We start from the raw sequence: 16,798 nt of genomic DNA, 5'->3' as shown, positions 1-16,798 counted from the left end.
CAAAAGCATCAAGATTAATTGTATGTTTACAGGAAAAAAAATGATAGTTGAAGAATCTGCAATTTGCTAAGTTTGTAGTAAAAAGAATCTTCCCCTTTTCAGTGCTCTAAAATTATGTCTGGTGTTTAAAAGAAAAATCTCAAAACAAGAGTAATTCACAAGCTTAGAGTTCCAAATTTCTTTGTAATCCTGTGACAAAACCTTTGCCATGCAGATATATTTTCCCTTCCTGCTAATATATTAAGGTTAAAAATGATTGAAATTATATTTTGAAGTTCCCCAACCCTCTTTTGCATGCATATCATTGTTTGAACACATTTCAATAAGGTAGTGTCCAGAAATAACAGTGACATTATATCAAATGGGTGTCTGGCTGGCAGTGAGAGCCTATGGAGAGTCTATGGAAATGCCAGTTACACAGTCTTTATTGGGACAATAGAATCCTGAGTATCCGGATTTTTCTACTACTTCCCAGACTACTGCTTTCTTTTTGAACAGTTCATTTTTTATAAAATATTTCTGATCACAATTACTTGTGTGTGTGTGTGTGTGTGTGTCTCCAACACAGGCATTTACCCTACTTAAATATTCAAGCTGTGCCCACTATGTAGGTTACTCAAATTATGGAATTTTCATCTTTAGAGAAGAAGAGAATGCTCATGGAGGCTTATGTGTTCTCCACACAAATATTTGTGTACTGTACTTCATGTGGCAACATATGATTGGTGAAGATAAAACATTTTATTCAGTCACAAGAGCACTTATAGTAATGGAAATGAATGACAATCCTGTTTCTGTGCAGGTTGGGGCAAGAGGGAGGCGAGGTGGATGAGATGCATTAAGTGCTCTGTGCAAATTCCCAAAAGCTTATGAATATGCAGAGGTATCAGTGAGAATGTGTGACTATGGGAACATTTTCAGATGATAATTCTAGAGTTTTCTCAACAATCTGTATGTAGTTTGCCATCTGCAAAGCCTCTTAAAGGAGTATGAATATGGAGTAAGTGCAAAATGTAACCAAGGCCTATTTACAAAATGAATTGGCAGATTTTGTTTTGTTTGCTCTGGAGAACTACTTCAAATATATTCATTCAAAATTTTATTTAATTTATGCTAATAAAATAAGACAGATCAGTAATAAGGAAGGAAAAAAAAACATGGTAAAGCACTAATACGTGAGATTTGAAAGCTTCACATTATCTTCACATTAATTTTGATCATACTATATGCCCACCCTTGGTAACTAGGAATCCAAAGTTAGAGTAATTGGTTAGTAGTTGCACAAAAAACAGATTTCATTTGCCAGAACTGCTGTACCAAATTTGATATGTTTTCAAACCCTTTCCATTTGACTGGCAATATAAGCAAAACACAAAGTCAAATCACCTCTAAACATATGATAAAATGTAGGGGAAAAAAAAAAAAAGTTTACTTCCAGTGTCTAAGAAATACATTTAATAATTTAATAATTTGTTGCAATAATTTTACAGCAAAATAAAACATTTTTTCTCACTGAGGAAAAGTCAGAAACACAATGAACACTGGTCAAAATATGTTAAAGTCCTACAAATCATGAAGGGCGGGAGCATTTTTGACTTTGTGTAGAAGAGAGAGCACCTTGATTCAATATTGGATGTAAGATATACTGCTCTGAAATGATGATATAGCATCATTAGCCCACTGTTCCCCTGTCACTGGAGACCTGTACGTGACCTGCGAATAAAGACAGAAATGTACCCCATCCCATTAGGATTTGGTTACTTACATTGGAGCCGTATTAAACATATTTTACAATGTATAGAATTTGTTGTTGGCACTGTTGTGCGAAACTGTATGCAAGGTGGGGCTAATGAGTAAAGTAGTAAGGAAAAACAAACAAACAAAAAACCCACAACAACAAAGAAGCTCAGAAGTCTTATAAGTGTCTATAAGTGTCTATAAGTTAGACACTTATAAGTGTCTAACTTGTTTTTTAGGACCCAAAGATCATGAGTCTGGGATAACCACAACTTAATAAATCATATTAATGCTACATTCATTCTATTGTAGAAGTGAGTTAGATAATAATTAATAATGAATAAAAATACATTAGTAATGAAATCTAGTTATTATTGTTTTTTAATCACTTGACTTTAGATTTCAGATACTTTTGCTGTATAATCAGTAGAAATTATCTGTAAATCTGGAAGAGCTCCCCCCCCCCCCCCCCTTACTTCTTGCTGTCTGTTATCTGATCTGAGCAGGCAACACACTGAAATTTCAAGAGCAGCTGGTCTCATGGTTGTTATGAAGGGACAGTCTCAGTTCTCTTTTTATGTTCCCATTTACATCACTCTGCTCCTCCCCAATGCCTGTTGGACACCCCACAACCCAATTCATCCGATTAATTCATCAGATACTTATGATCTGTTTTAATTTCCCCTGAGTAACAGAGTTGTGAAGGTTTGTTAAGGGGTTTGCTAAGCACCAGAAAGGTGTAACACAAAGTAGGAAAGCACGTGGCTGAAGGGGAAGACAGTCAGTGGAGAGAGCAGGGCCCCTTCTTTCATTGTCAATGGGCTGCAAGGCTGGCTTGATCATCTCAAGAAGCTGCTGCTACAGGTTCCTAAGAAAAGAAATAGGTTTGTTCGTTGGAACCGGGAAACAGAGTATTTCAGAAAAGCCTGTAAAGTGCAGAGAAAAAAGAAATCACATTAGATCCTTTCTCTACCATTTCTTTCAAATGTCCTAAAGCTTTTGTGAATTGCCTTCTTTTATCCCTGGTGCCATTTCCCCTTCTGGTGCATGAAAATAAATTTAAATACTCAAATCCCTGTTGTTAATTACATTTCTACTGAGAACCCAGTTACAACACTTTTGTATGGAATGCCTTTTCAGATGTAATCTGGAGAGCCTGCCCTCAACTACAACATTTTAGTAATCCCTGTTTACGTATTCCAAGGGATACCCACACCTGCAGGAAACAGAGATGACTGACAGAAACAGGAGAAATATTGCAGCTGTAGGGGAAGGAGCAAAGGCAAGGCTATGCCAACTGCTGTTTTCTTTCTCCATGCAGGACTCAGAGACTAAGCAATGCTGTAAAAGACATACATTAACCTCTAAAAGGAATTATGTTGATTACTTCCTATTTGTGTTATCTTCCCAAGAATCTCAAAGCCTGCTTTTGAGCATCCACCATGTTGTTCCGTAGGTATTAATAATAATAACTAAAATTAAAAGTAAGTGGGATGCAGAATCACTGGGTCAGAGGCCTCTATGAATGTATACAAGCCATTTTTGTCTTCAGGGAAACAAACAAACAAACAAAAAGAGTGAATAGGGATTTCAAATCAACAGAAAACATTTGCAGATTTTCAGATGTATATATGGTACATATGTACAATATGCTCATGATGCTTATTATTTGCAATGTAATATTAAATAGTGATAATTTCATAACAATATTAGAAAAACAAAATAAAGTATCTCTGAAATAAATAAACTTTTATCTTGATACTATATTGAATGTTATCTGAATAAGGTGCCAGGGTGCTAAAATGCAGCCACGAAGTCAATAGATTTTATTCACATGCTTTGATCCATCTCTAGTGTTGCTTGATGTTTGGTTAGAAAGCCTTTATAAGCCATAAGTATTATTTCTCTGGGGCTGTGGCTTTCCTTTATTCCTCTTAGTTCCCAGATATTACTGTGAAATACATAGAATTGTCACATAGAGAAGTATTAAGAATGCCTTGTATCTATATCTCACTTTGAAGATATTCTAGTGTTTCTTGGACTTTGATCCAACAGTTCTCCTCACAAGCAAACACTACAAATGTATTTTATGACAGTATTTTGAAATAACTTATTTCAGACTAACTGTTCAACATTAGAAATGTTGAAGGCTCACTGAGTGTGAGCTATATAAGAAGAAAATGTTTTCTAACAATGACTCTTTGGGATTTTCTTTCAAGAAGTCCTTGAAAAAAAAAAAAATGTGGTTTTGGTTTGTGTTCCTTCATTTTTGTCAGACAAAATACAAAATAAATGTGTCGTGTAGTTCTGAAACTAATTCAGAATTCTTATTTTTTCCAAAGTAAAGTGCAAGCAAGGTCCACCTTTTTAAGCAGTTGGAAATCAAGCTGTAATGACTGACTGTATCTTAAATAACTTGTTTTGTGCTCAGAATAGTAAACATACCTTGAAGATAAAAGGAAGGATGTAATGTAACTTGGGCAGTCTATGGTGGCATCCTCATCCCTTATGAAGCTGGGAGGATGATATCCCGCTCGTTGTAAAGGTGCAAATCCAGGTTTCTTTCTACAGGAAATCAGGGTGTGTGTCCAGGGCTGTCTATCACTGTTTGCAAGAGACAATCATATAACTGCTTTGTCAATGGTGTTGTGTAAATATTTTTATTTTGTATATGACCCCACTAAGCCTCTCCAGAAAGATTTTATTTCCCTTTGGGAATGGAAGCAGAATGCTTTTTTTTTCCTTTGGGGTAAGATGTGGACCTGGCAATTATGACTACTATGAATTCTATATTTACTGACAAGGAAAGAAATGGAGCAAGGATGATGTGTACCTGTTTATCATGTAATTCTAGAGTCTAGAGGCAGCCAGACCTTGTTGAGAAACACTCCAAGTCCCACAGTGACACATATCCTACAGGCTGGATGTCTACTTAAGCCAGACATTTTTTACAGTTCATCATTCTTTATACAGTTCTTTGAACTTTAGCCTCAGGTCAGTGCTAAAAATTGGCAGGGAGGCTGTTGGACTCTATATCCAAAAAACAACAAGCAATAATAGTGTGCTAGTATGTTTATTGCATTACCACAGATTTTTCATTTCTTTTAGACACAAATTTGGCATAGATATAAACTGAATATTCAATTGCCATTAAAATAACAGTAAAGTACTACTCAGGTTGAAATATGCACACCAAACTAGGCAACATTTAAATCCTCTTTGAACATTGTCACTGGTCAAACAAGCATTAGACAGTTGAAATGACAGTTTTATGGAATTCCACATAACTGCCAGGAATCCCTTTGCGTAAGATAGATGAATTATTTCTTCAGTGGTAAGGCTAGAGTTTTCTGAACAGCGAGTGTGTCAAATTTGAATCTCAAGTGCACAGCAGAAAATATGGATAGAACTAGAAAAAGATAGGTGTTTCTGACTAACACAATTTATTTATTCTTCTCCCTTCCCTTCCCTTCCCTTCCCTTCCCTTCCCTTCCCTTCCCTTCCCTTCCCTTCCCTTCCCTTCCCTTCCCTTCCCTTCCCTTCCCTTCCCTTCCCTTCCCTTCCCTTCCCTTCCCTGCCCTGCCCTGCCCTGCCCTGCCCTGCCCTGCCCTGCCCTGCCCTGCCCTTCAACCCAGAAGACAGTTTTAACTTTTTAACTACCTTATTTTAACTTTTAAATTTTTAAATCATATACTTTTAAATTTGTATTATTTCCCTACAAAAGTTTTGTGTTACCTTCTACTTGTGGTAAAAGATTTGTATTTTCAAGCTGCTTGTTTGTTCTCAGGTATTTTGGCAAGTGTTTTCTTGAACTGACACCTACAGAAACACTTGCAAGCCATGAAGAGCTAAATTTGCCTCAGAAGCAATAAAAGATGTCCTACTGCTAAGGAAAGCAGTGGATTGAACGGTCATATAAAGAACATAGTAACCTCTGTAGGACTTCAGATCACAGAATTACATAATTGTTGAGGTTGGAAGGGACCTCTTGAGATTATCTAGATGTTGATAAGATGCTTCTGAACCTTCTCTTCTTCAGACTGAACAGTCCCAGATCTCTCAGTCTCTCTTTATAAAAAAGAGGCTCCAGTGCCTTAAACATCTTAGTAGTCCTTCTCTGGAATTGGTTCAGTAAGAACTTTCTTGTACTGGGAAGCCCAGAAGTGGACACAGCACTCTAGATACTGCCTCCCTTATACTGAGTAGGGAAGAAGGATCACCTCCCTTGACTCGCTGGCAACACCCTTCTTAACAGCCAAGGATGTCTTGGGCCTTTTATTCCTCAAGGAAACATTGCTGATTCATTGCTTGTTGCCCACCAAGACTCCAAGGTCCTTCTTGGAAAACTGCTTTCCAGCTAGGTGGCCTCCAGCATGTACTAGTGCCTAAGGATGTGCCTCCACAGATGCAGGATTTTGCATGACTCCTTCTTGAACTTCATGAGGTTGAGGTTCCTGTCATCCCATTTTTCCACCTTGTTGCAGTCAGTCTGCATGGCAACACAAACCTCTAATGTATCACATACTTCTCCCAGCTTTCTACCATCTCTTTACTTGCTGAGCGCACACTGATATATTTTCCAAGTTATTAATGAAGATATTGAACAATATTGGTACAGAATCAACCGCTGGGGTACACCACTAACTACTGGCCTTCAACTAGACTTTGTATTACTGATTATTCCTCTAAGCTCAGCTGTTCATTTTTCAGTTCACCTTACCATCCACTCATCTAGCCCACACTTCATCAGCTTCTCTCTGAGGACCTTACAAGAGGTAAAAGAATACTGTGTTAAAAGACTTACAAAAATATAAGTACACATAAAAGTAGTTGAAGACCTCTATATGCTGCTTAGAAATAATGCTTGATAAGGTTCATTTCTATAAAACTACTGAAAATGAAAGTTGATCAATAAAATTATAAGAAACAGCTGCAAATTTGCATTTAGTTAGATTGATAATATTAACACAACTAGACTAATTCTATCTAGGTATAATTCTATCTACCCAGTTCTTCCCTCCAAAAAATATTATTATTTTTTTTCCCTGTGGAGATGGGGTGCAGGATGGTTGTTAATCTCTTTTGCATAACCTATGAAAACATTTTACTGGGCAATGTTGACAACTGTAATTTGCACGTGTAGTAAAACTCATTCAGAAGAGCTTAATCCGCTGTCATAAGCGACAGTCTGAAATCTGTTCTCTTCTCTTACCAAATCAGAGCAGGAGCTTTCCTTTATTTTGTTCACTTTTAAGTGAATAAATTAAGTTGTTAAAATTGTTCTGGAAGAGCAGGTAACATAGCACACTATACTAATAATTATACAGTGATCTCCATGATAAAGTAGAGATATTGGAAACAGGTACGTTTATTGAAAATTGATTAAAAATAGAAAAACATAAATAAAAAAAAAGAAAGGAAGAGGAAAAAGAAAAAAAGAAAAAGAAAAAAAGAAAAAGAAAGAGAAAGAGAAAGAGAAAGAGAAAAAGAAAAAGAAAAAGAAAAAGAAAAAGAAAAAGAAAAAGAAAAAGAAAAAGAAAAAGAAAAAGAAAAAGAAAAAGAAAAAGAAAAAGAAAAAGAAAAAGAAAAAGAAAAAGAAAAGTCTCTAAACCTATGGAAGAGCAGAAATTTTAGTACACATATAAACATTACTTATAATGTGAATCTTCACCTTAAATGAGAAGTTTTAAGTCCTCTGTCGTTTTGTCCTTTGATGTGTAATTTGCACTGAAGTCAGAAGGAGATACATGCACAAGAAATACTAAGGAAGGTTTGGATGACTGACCTACAGCTGAGATTCAATTTACAAATAAACTTGATCAAGATCCATAGATAATAATTTATCTTAACATGCACATACACACACTCAAATGAAAATAAATAAATAAATAAATTTAAAAATCCAGTCAATGTAGAAAAACAAATGAGACATGAAAAAGATAGGATTTTTAATTGAATAAAACATAAAGATCCAATTGCAAGTACAAGTATACAATTTCCTACTTAAATCAGTAATGGCTGATAAGGCATTGTTTTCACCCTCTTCCTTCGCTAATAACTTTCCTGAAAGAGTTAATGGAAATGGTCATACAGCAAGATATGGATAAGGTAAATCACTGCATATTCAATGAAAAGCCAATGAAAGTGTTCACCTAAAATATGTCTTTCAGAAACTGAATGCAGCAGAACAAAACAGTTCCATTTCATTTTAGCTGAATTCTTTAGAACCCAGTAAATAATGTCTCCTCATAATAAATAAGCATTCTCATGTTGTGTGTATGTTTTAGCTGTCATCCAAAGAAAAAGTAAATATCATAGTACCTCTTTGCAAAAGCCATTCCCAATTCTTCCTAAATGACATGTTGTTTGGAAAATAAGCAACCAGCTACCAAACATATGCATATTGACAAACCCCCACTGAATTCAGCCAAGCTCTGCCCATTTATACCAGGAAAAAACAGAAATATATAATAGCTTAAGATGGGATTTTAAATGTAAATGCATTTTAACATTAAGGAATAATTTCATATAAGAACTGCAGAACTAGTAAAATATACAGCTGTCTTAAGAATATGAAGGCTAAGTTTGTCCAGCTGCTGGAATGTATGAATATCAGAAGCCCATGAAGCACTTTTGTGTTGCTTGCATAGTATCTAACATAAGCATGTGTTACAGTACAGAAATTAGAGGGTCCTATATAGCAAAAGAATAATGTATCTCACATTTTTATGGGACCTTCTTTCACAAACACACTGAAATTATACTTTGTAACCACTAGTCTAAAGTAAACAAGTTTAATAATCCACCTTCACAAAAACACAGATTATTAAAACTGGTTCTGTGATTTCCCAAAATGATTTTCTGGCAGGACCAGGATATCAGTTCTGATATGCAGTTCCCAGTGCAAAACATTTTGCCAGGATTCATAGTGAAAGTCTGTCATTTTAGCATATAGACCTAATTTCAAGGTCATGTTAAAACATTAGTGTAGCAATTTTTATAAGTCTATAACTTCCACATGTCCAAATTCTGGAATCCAAATGTCTTTCATTACCCTGGTGTTAAAACTTAAATCACACTGACTTTCCTCCCTAACAATCCATTGACTATTTCAATTTGAAAAAACAAAACCAACCAACCAACCAAACAAAAAGACATAATGATTATTGACAATTATCCATATATTTTAAAAACTTACGTAAATTCTATGGCTCATCTGCCTTATAAAATTCAGAATACTAGAACACTATCATTTTTTTCATCAGTTGGAAAAATGATCTTTATTAATCGCAGTAATCATCATCATAAAACTATCAAAATTTCACTGATATGAACACAATCGGGATTTGACATTAAATTTGCTAAAAAGATTTTTTTTCTCCATCACAAACAAAACTGAAATCAGGGTGGATCCAGTTCAAATGGTTAGTAACTTATAATCACTCAAAAGGTTTTTGCTCATACTGAGGTCTGTATGTGAAAGTTATGGATAAAATTAGGACACACCTGGCAAATGTATATCTATGCTTATCATCTGTGTCTCAGGAACTTTGAGTTGGCACAAATTCATATGTAAGCTGGAAAGTATTATAGATTTGAATTGGGTATTAAAAGTTCTAAATACCAAGTTAAACTGAGTGTTGCTCTGTTTGTTTTCCCTCAGTCAAAGCTTACTATAGTACATTATCACAGAACCACAGAAAATGGGCTTTGAAGGAGCCTCAAGAGATTATCTTGTCCATCTCTCCTGCCTCGAGCAGAATCAACTTTCCCAGTGACATTTCTGACAGATGTTAGTTTAACCTGTACACAACCTGTATTCTCACTCTTAGTTGTACTAATGCACAAGAGTAACAACAATTCAAAACAAAACAAAACAAAACTTTCAAACGTTCACATACACATAAGATCTTTGGCATTCCTGATTCTTTTTTAGTAACTATTAACCATTCTGAAATAAGAAAGTAAATAATATTGCTGATTATCAGCAAGGCAGGGGTAATTTCATTTTGTTATTTAGTAGCTACAACAAAGGTGCAGCCCAAAGAGGGCAGATGCTTGATCTTCCTGGGTGGAAGCTGGTGCTGGTTCTGTGAACACAAGCAGGTATTTGTACTCATAAAAATCACAACAGCTGTGTGGACAGAGCACATGCCCACGTTAGGATGCATATACAAGCATGGGTACGTGAGGATGGATAGATGCCTGAATGTCACCTCTGTGTATTTGAAATTTTACTGTGGTACTTTGCAGACCATAAATACCCTTGAAGGATTTTTCTCCCTGCTGATTCTTTGTTCTGTTTCTCTTTTGTGTAGGAATAATTATGGTGGTAATTTGACTACAACATTCTGAACTTGCATGATTTTTAGTAAGGACTACATGGATTTGAATCTGTCAGCTAGTCATAATGCTTCCTCAATATTACCCATTTAATGTCAATTATAGACAAAAAATAGCCTACTTATTGTCTCATATTAGCATCCACATCAATAATTGTGCAGAACAAAAGGCATAAACTGAGACCATCTGCTCTCACTACAATAATCTACCTAAAAAAGCTTAGCCAGTAACTCACAGTAAAAGATTCTGATGCATTTGACTGGGATCATGCTGTTTAAATGTCTTTTGTGATTAAAATTATTACTGCTCTGTCCCATCACCTATTAGGACATACATTTCCTCATTTTGAGTAAAATATTGTCATTGTATCTTTATTACCATATTAAATTAAGATGACTTCTACCGAATACATATAAGAAAAAATGTGCTTTTATTTTATGCTTCATAGTCACTCTCTTTCCTGTTGATGTTAACAATACTTAGACATTTCTAAAAATAAAGAAATAAAAAATAAATCATATATGCTGCAGATTTTGACTGTTCTGATAAGTGCATTACTTTTGAGCTGTGCTAAATGCCAGAATAAAGCCATATAAAAATGTAAAATGTTAACCAAAAGGTCCATCATGACTTGGAAAGTAAAAAATAAAGAAAGAAATTAATATTTAAAAGCCCACAATCACAAAAGAGTGTTGATTTTAGTAGAGAATATACTGTGACTTTTCTCAGTATTGGAGTTACTGCAGTAAAAAGTAAGATTATATTTTTTAATTAAAATGGAATTCTCATAGTATGACCAAATCTGAAATAGTAATTTACAGATATATAATTTCATATGTTTTTCTTCTTTTTATTAGAAATTAACATTTAAACTGGGGAAATATTACATAATCTCAAAAAAATAGAATCATAGAATCATAGAATATCCTGAGTTGGAAGGGACCCTTAAGGATCATCAAGTCCAACTCTTGACACCGCACAGGTCTACCCAAAAGTTCAGACCATGTGACTAAGTGTACAGTCCAATCTCTTCTTAGATTCAGACAGGCTCGGTGCAATGACCACTTCCCTGGGGAGCCTGTTCCAGTGTGCAACCACCCTCTCTGTGAAGAACCCCCTCCTGATGTCAAGCCTAAATTTCCCCTGCCTCAGCTTAACCCCGTTCCCGCGGGTCCTGTCGCTGGTGTTAATGGAGAAAAGGTCTCCTGCCTCTCGACACCCCCTTACGAGGAAGTTGTAGACTGCGATGAGGTCTCCCCTCAGCCTCCTCTTCTCCAGGCTGAACAGGCCCAGTGCCCTCAGCCGTTCCTCGTACGTCTTCCCCTCCAGGCCTTTCACCATCTTTGTAGCCCTCCTCTGGACACTCTCCAACAGTTTCATGTCCTTTTTATACTGTGGTGCCCAGAACTGCACACAGTACTCGAGGTGAGGCCACACCAGCGCAGAGTAGAGCGGGACAATCACCTCCCTCGACCTACTAGCAATGCCATGCTTGATGCACCCCAGGACACGGTTGGCCTCCTGGCTGCCAGGGCACACTGCTGGCTCATATTCAACTTGCTGTCTACCACGACCCCCAGATCCCTCTCTTCTAGGCTGCTCTCCAGCGTCTCATCGCCCAGTCTGTACGTGCAGCCAGGGTTTCCCCGTCCCAGGTGCAGGACCCGGCACTTGCTCTTATTGAACTTCATGCGGTTGGTGATCGCCCAGCTCTCCAACCTATCCAGATCCCTCTGCAAGGCCTTTCCACCCTCATGCGAGTCCACAACTCCTCCAAATTTGGTGTCAAAATAATAATTAGAAAACAGTTTCCCACCCATCATTCAACTCAAAACATAAATATTAAATATTTGTTATCACTGTCTATGGAGATAATTAATATCTAGAATAATAATTTTAAATAAAGTCTTTCAGATCTATGTCTAGCTACACTAGTTAATGGACAATTGTGTTGGGTCTGTCTGGGATGGAGTCACCTTTCCCTGCAGCAGCCCACACAGTGCTGTGCTCTACAGTCGGACCTGGAACAGCACTGATATCACTCCAGTGTTATGTCTATAGCTGCATAGTGCTGGCACAGCATCAGGACTCCTTCTAAGCCCCCAAGAGCCAGCAGGCTGGGAGTGGGCAAGTGATGGGGAGGGGACAGCGCCAGGGCAGCTGACCTAAACCGATCAAAGGAATATTCCATAACACTTGATGTCACACTCAGCAATAAAAAGGGGGGCTCTCATGGGGGAGGGGGCTGTTCCTTCTGAACAACAGCGTGAAAACTACAAAAAAAAAGTGAAAACTACAGGATGGATTTCAAAAACCTTCACTATTTATCTATTTGTCCTCACACTTAAAACAAATCCTAAAATTTCCATTGGCTTAGACCTTGCTCATTTTTCAATGCTTGTCAAAAAAAATGACTAAGTGACCTAGGATTTTCTAATATTGAAATGTTGGATGCACAAATTTGGCAGGATGTATTGATGCATAAGGAAATAAAACACTGCTAATAAGGAAAGCCTCTAACCCTCTCCACAGTAAAGATGTTTCTAAGAACTAGTTTAATTTCTCCCCCATGTACTTGTCTTTCCTTGCATTATTGTTGTATCATGAATATTCATTATTATTTAATTACCAATTAAGATTTAATTATTGATTAAGACTTAATTTCCATGTTGGAATGCTATTTTTAATATTTTTAGAATAAAAGTAATTATACGTATTCCTGCCTGTTCCAATCGAGGGCTCTTGAAAGCTGTCCTGGATCATGCAGTTTATTTTTCCCAAAGTCAGTCTACACATGTCTGCACAACTACAGTATGGGGTAATGTGTAGGTTTAGAGCTATGGCTAGCACCATGGCAGGTGTTCAACAAATCGCCAAGTCACTATTTCAGCCTTCATCTGTTTAACAATGCAGGATTGTGGCCTGTATTTATGAGACCAGGGCTGAAATTTACTGTAGGCTGCACCTGTTCCAAAAATAATAAGCAACAGATAGCAATATGTATAATGCAGAGTAGTGATTTTGACTAGTCATGTAAACTAAATAGTTTACACTTGTGTATTATGATTAATAATGAGCATTAGTGATTTTTTCTTGAAAGTGAAAGCCTACAAACCAAGTAGAAACATAATCAAAAGCATACAGAGCAAAAACTGCGTTTTTGTCTTATAATTGGAAGAGGAAAAAATTACCTAATGGTATGTATTCTTCTCCATAACTTTCCATTCACATTGAGTCTGCAGACCTTTAAAAACATGACAAGTTATCTTGTGCAATGTTAATGTAATCCAGCGACAGAAGGGACATTTTTCATGACAGATAAGAGTCATAACCAAACTTTTAAAAACTACATGTAAAAACCTACCCAGTTTAAAAATAGAATAAAGGTGTATATATACATATACATATATATGCATATATAAAAGTATATATGTAAGGTATATAAAATTAAATGTATTTTATTTAACCAAATAAATTCATTTGCATTCAATTCTCTTCCAAAAACCTGAAGTTCAGATTACTTTTCTCAATCAAAGGGCTTTTACCACACTTTTTTCTCATGAACTCTCTAGAATTTTCATGTACAACAGGAGATAATGTAGAGACCATAAGAACAAGGGAGTTCTTTAACCCCCCTGGAGTGGTTACCCTGCAACCTGACTATGTCCTGACAAATAAATAAATAAATAGAAGAGTTAGAACCATCCTTAAGAATTAGATTATTGAGACTTTCTGATTAAATGGTTTGCTTGATTTCCCTAAGATTTAGCTTCATGGTACATTAGAAAACATGAACACAATACCTTAAAATTTTGACTTTGAAGAAAGGAAAAAATATAATTTAAAATCCATAAAACTAATCTTTTTAATGACCATAGTTTAGGTACTTCAATTAATTGAAGGGGAGAAGATGAGTTGTGGGGGAGGGGACTGGTGAAGTGCAAAATATGTCTCACCTGTCTCAATAAAAGTAGACAACCAAAGCAGTGGTAAAGGTTTTAAGTTATCAGTTATAAACAGAACACTAAATTTTCACTAACTGTGGCTTTCAAAATCTAGAGTGACTTCCTATTTCAAATTGTATCACCTGCTGAATGGCATGCCTTACAGAGTTATCTTTTCATGACCAGATAAAAATTATGAACAAGAGGAAAAAAAAAATAATAATAACCCGTGTCTACTGTAATGCTCTACGATCATTATTTTCCAAAGATTTTGTGTCTTTGATGCCAGAATGGTGAAAATGTTAGTGAGTTGTTCCCCATTCAGAGAGAAATAGAAGATCTAAGGTAACTCTGATTATACTGCAGCTGGTAAAAGGAGCAATATGAACTGTTTCAAATGTAAGTCAGTTGACACATAAGCACCATATTTCTGTTTGGAAAGTTCTGTAGGATGTGGACAAATTATAACTTCCATTTCTATATAAGGCACCAAAATGAAAAACTTAGAGTGGTTACAGTTCCTAAGGAAAGCATACAAGCATTCCAAATATATATATATATTTGTTTGTTTGTTTTGTTTTGTTTGTTTGTTTGATACTTTGCCCACAGCACCAGTAAAAAAACGCTTTTCTTCACATCTGGCCTTGTTAGAATTAAAATAGCCATCCTTACTAAAAGGACAGCTCAGAGCTGTAAGAAAAACTTGCTGAAGGGTACTCATTCAAGTGCAGATCAGCCTGGACTGAGCTTTTGTCCCTCCTACTGCAATAAGGTGGACTGAAACATAACTGTCTATGTACAGCCATCAAGGTATAATTTGTCATAATCAATGTAATCACACCAGTCTCCAGTATACAAAGAACTTCTCTGAAGTACATGGAGCATTGCATGAATGCAATTTATTTCCCATTCTGGAATACTTATAAAGACAGGGGTATCTCAGGGTTAGCTTTGTAAGTGGAGAGTAAATCATAAACTGTCTTCAAAAGCATCTTTTGAATTTTTTTTTTGTGAAAATAGATTCTCAGACAGTAACGAGAACAGTATGAACAATATTTTGTTGCTTTGAGTGTAGAGTTTTGTTGTTTTCGTTTTAAAGAAAATTGATAATTTTACCAAAATGTAAGAATTTACGCAATGTTTCCTACAGTCCTATTTCCTTTCAATATATTTTTTTAAACAAAAATTGGAATAAAACTAAATAATGTGCTAACACCTCACTTCAAATGGAAGTGTTTTCCTAAGTGATGAGCATTCATAGTTCTTCCACCTAAATTTATGATTTTGACATCTTTACCTTTAAATGCAAGACATGTGAAACATAAAAATAACCAAAAGATTCTTTGGTTCAAGTAGTTCTTGTTTGAAAGACACAGCTATGCCAGAGAAGTATGGTTACTACTTTTTACATAAATACACTGTAATTCAAATTGTTTTGGACTAGCAACTAGGTCCCACAGCAAAGAACAGTCACAAGACAAAACACCAGGCTTTTCTGAAGTGGAAGGCTTTCTCATTCTAATTTTTTGCTCTACTTGGAATATGTGACATTTCTTTTTTCCTCAGGAATCATTACAAAATGTCTCAGTTTGTCTATTCTCTGTCAGGATGATATTGCTAGCAATTTCAGAGCATTCCCTGGATTCCTTATGTAGGTCCATTAGTATAAGGAAGAGGAAATATTTACACCTGAATAAATGAATTATGTATACTTCTACAGCTTCTTTTTTAGCTTCAGGTCTAGTAAATGTTTTCAAAAGTTTGGGTTCTCTTGACTATCATTATTTTTTATTATTTTTTAATTTTTATTCATTTATATTTATATACATATATGTATGTATATATTGTATTCACATTGCTGTACTTCAGGCACTTGGAATATTTGGTATTCCAGAGTTTCTCTACTAAGATGAATATAAAGAGAATTATGGCAAAATTACTGCACTGAAAGCCCCTGCATGCTTTGGCTTTACAGCTCAAATCTTAGTTTCCAAAGTTTATATATATGTATATTTCTACACTCACATTTTTTTACTATGAAAACAAGGGAGAAGCTCACAACACTAAATTATTTTTTTTTTTTCTTAACACAGCTAGATGGCTCATTATGGGGTTGTATTGCAGTATTGTCTGTTCCCTAATCCCTTACACTGTTTACTCATTCACAAGTGTACTTTGCTGGAATTTTCTTCATTTTGTAAAATGTACTTTAAAAATTATGTATATATGCAGCCCAAATAAAATCAGGACTTACCAAGTGTGCTGTTTACTGTAGGCAAACATTATCATTTAAAGTCCATGTGTTACTTGCTCTGTTCTGAAATCCACTGAGTTAAAAATGGAAAGCTTTTTCTTCCTTTCAAGTGCTTTCCCAACATCTGCTACCAGGATATGTAAGCATGCAAAAGATAAGTAGGCTCACATTTTCAGATTAGAACCAACCTTTATTTAAACATACATAAACCTACAAGGAGATTACACAAAGTAGTAGCAGAAATGGATTTTTTAACCTGTTCTCAAAGTTTGAGGGTTAAGAACTTACCAGAGCAATTATTGTCCATGAAGCAATAGTGTTACTGCAGTTTTGTAATTTATGGATACAGCCTCATCATTGTTGCAGTCCCATCATCACCTCTACAATGAAACATACTAATGATATAAAGAGTATAAGGCATAAAACTCAAAAACCAGAAATTTAGGACTACTAATAAGAAATATCTCACATATATACACATATTCTTTAAATACATGACTGCATAAGTTCAGAATTTATT

The 16,798-nt window shown here is 35.6% G+C and overlaps 1 long non-coding RNA gene across 1 annotated transcript; it reads right to left on the bottom strand.

Annotated features, from left to right (window-relative positions):
- Positions 1-2,221: 2,221 nt before the first annotated feature.
- Positions 2,222-16,392, bottom strand: LOC119716875 (uncharacterized). The gene is made up of 4 exons (XR_005265642.2): positions 16,279-16,392; positions 13,272-13,324; positions 4,183-4,341; positions 2,222-2,663 (listed from the first exon to the last, which is right to left on the bottom strand). It is a non-coding gene; the product is annotated as an uncharacterized lncRNA (long non-coding RNA).
- Between the last annotated feature and the right edge of the window lie 406 nt (positions 16,393-16,798).

The sequence above is a fragment of the Anas platyrhynchos genome, chromosome 4 (genome assembly GCF_047663525.1).
Source record: "Anas platyrhynchos isolate ZD024472 breed Pekin duck chromosome 4, IASCAAS_PekinDuck_T2T, whole genome shotgun sequence".
NCBI lineage: Eukaryota > Metazoa > Chordata > Aves > Anseriformes > Anatidae > Anas > Anas platyrhynchos.
Note: the sequence above shows the minus strand (reverse complement) of the source record. Positions and strands in the feature narration are given on the sequence as shown.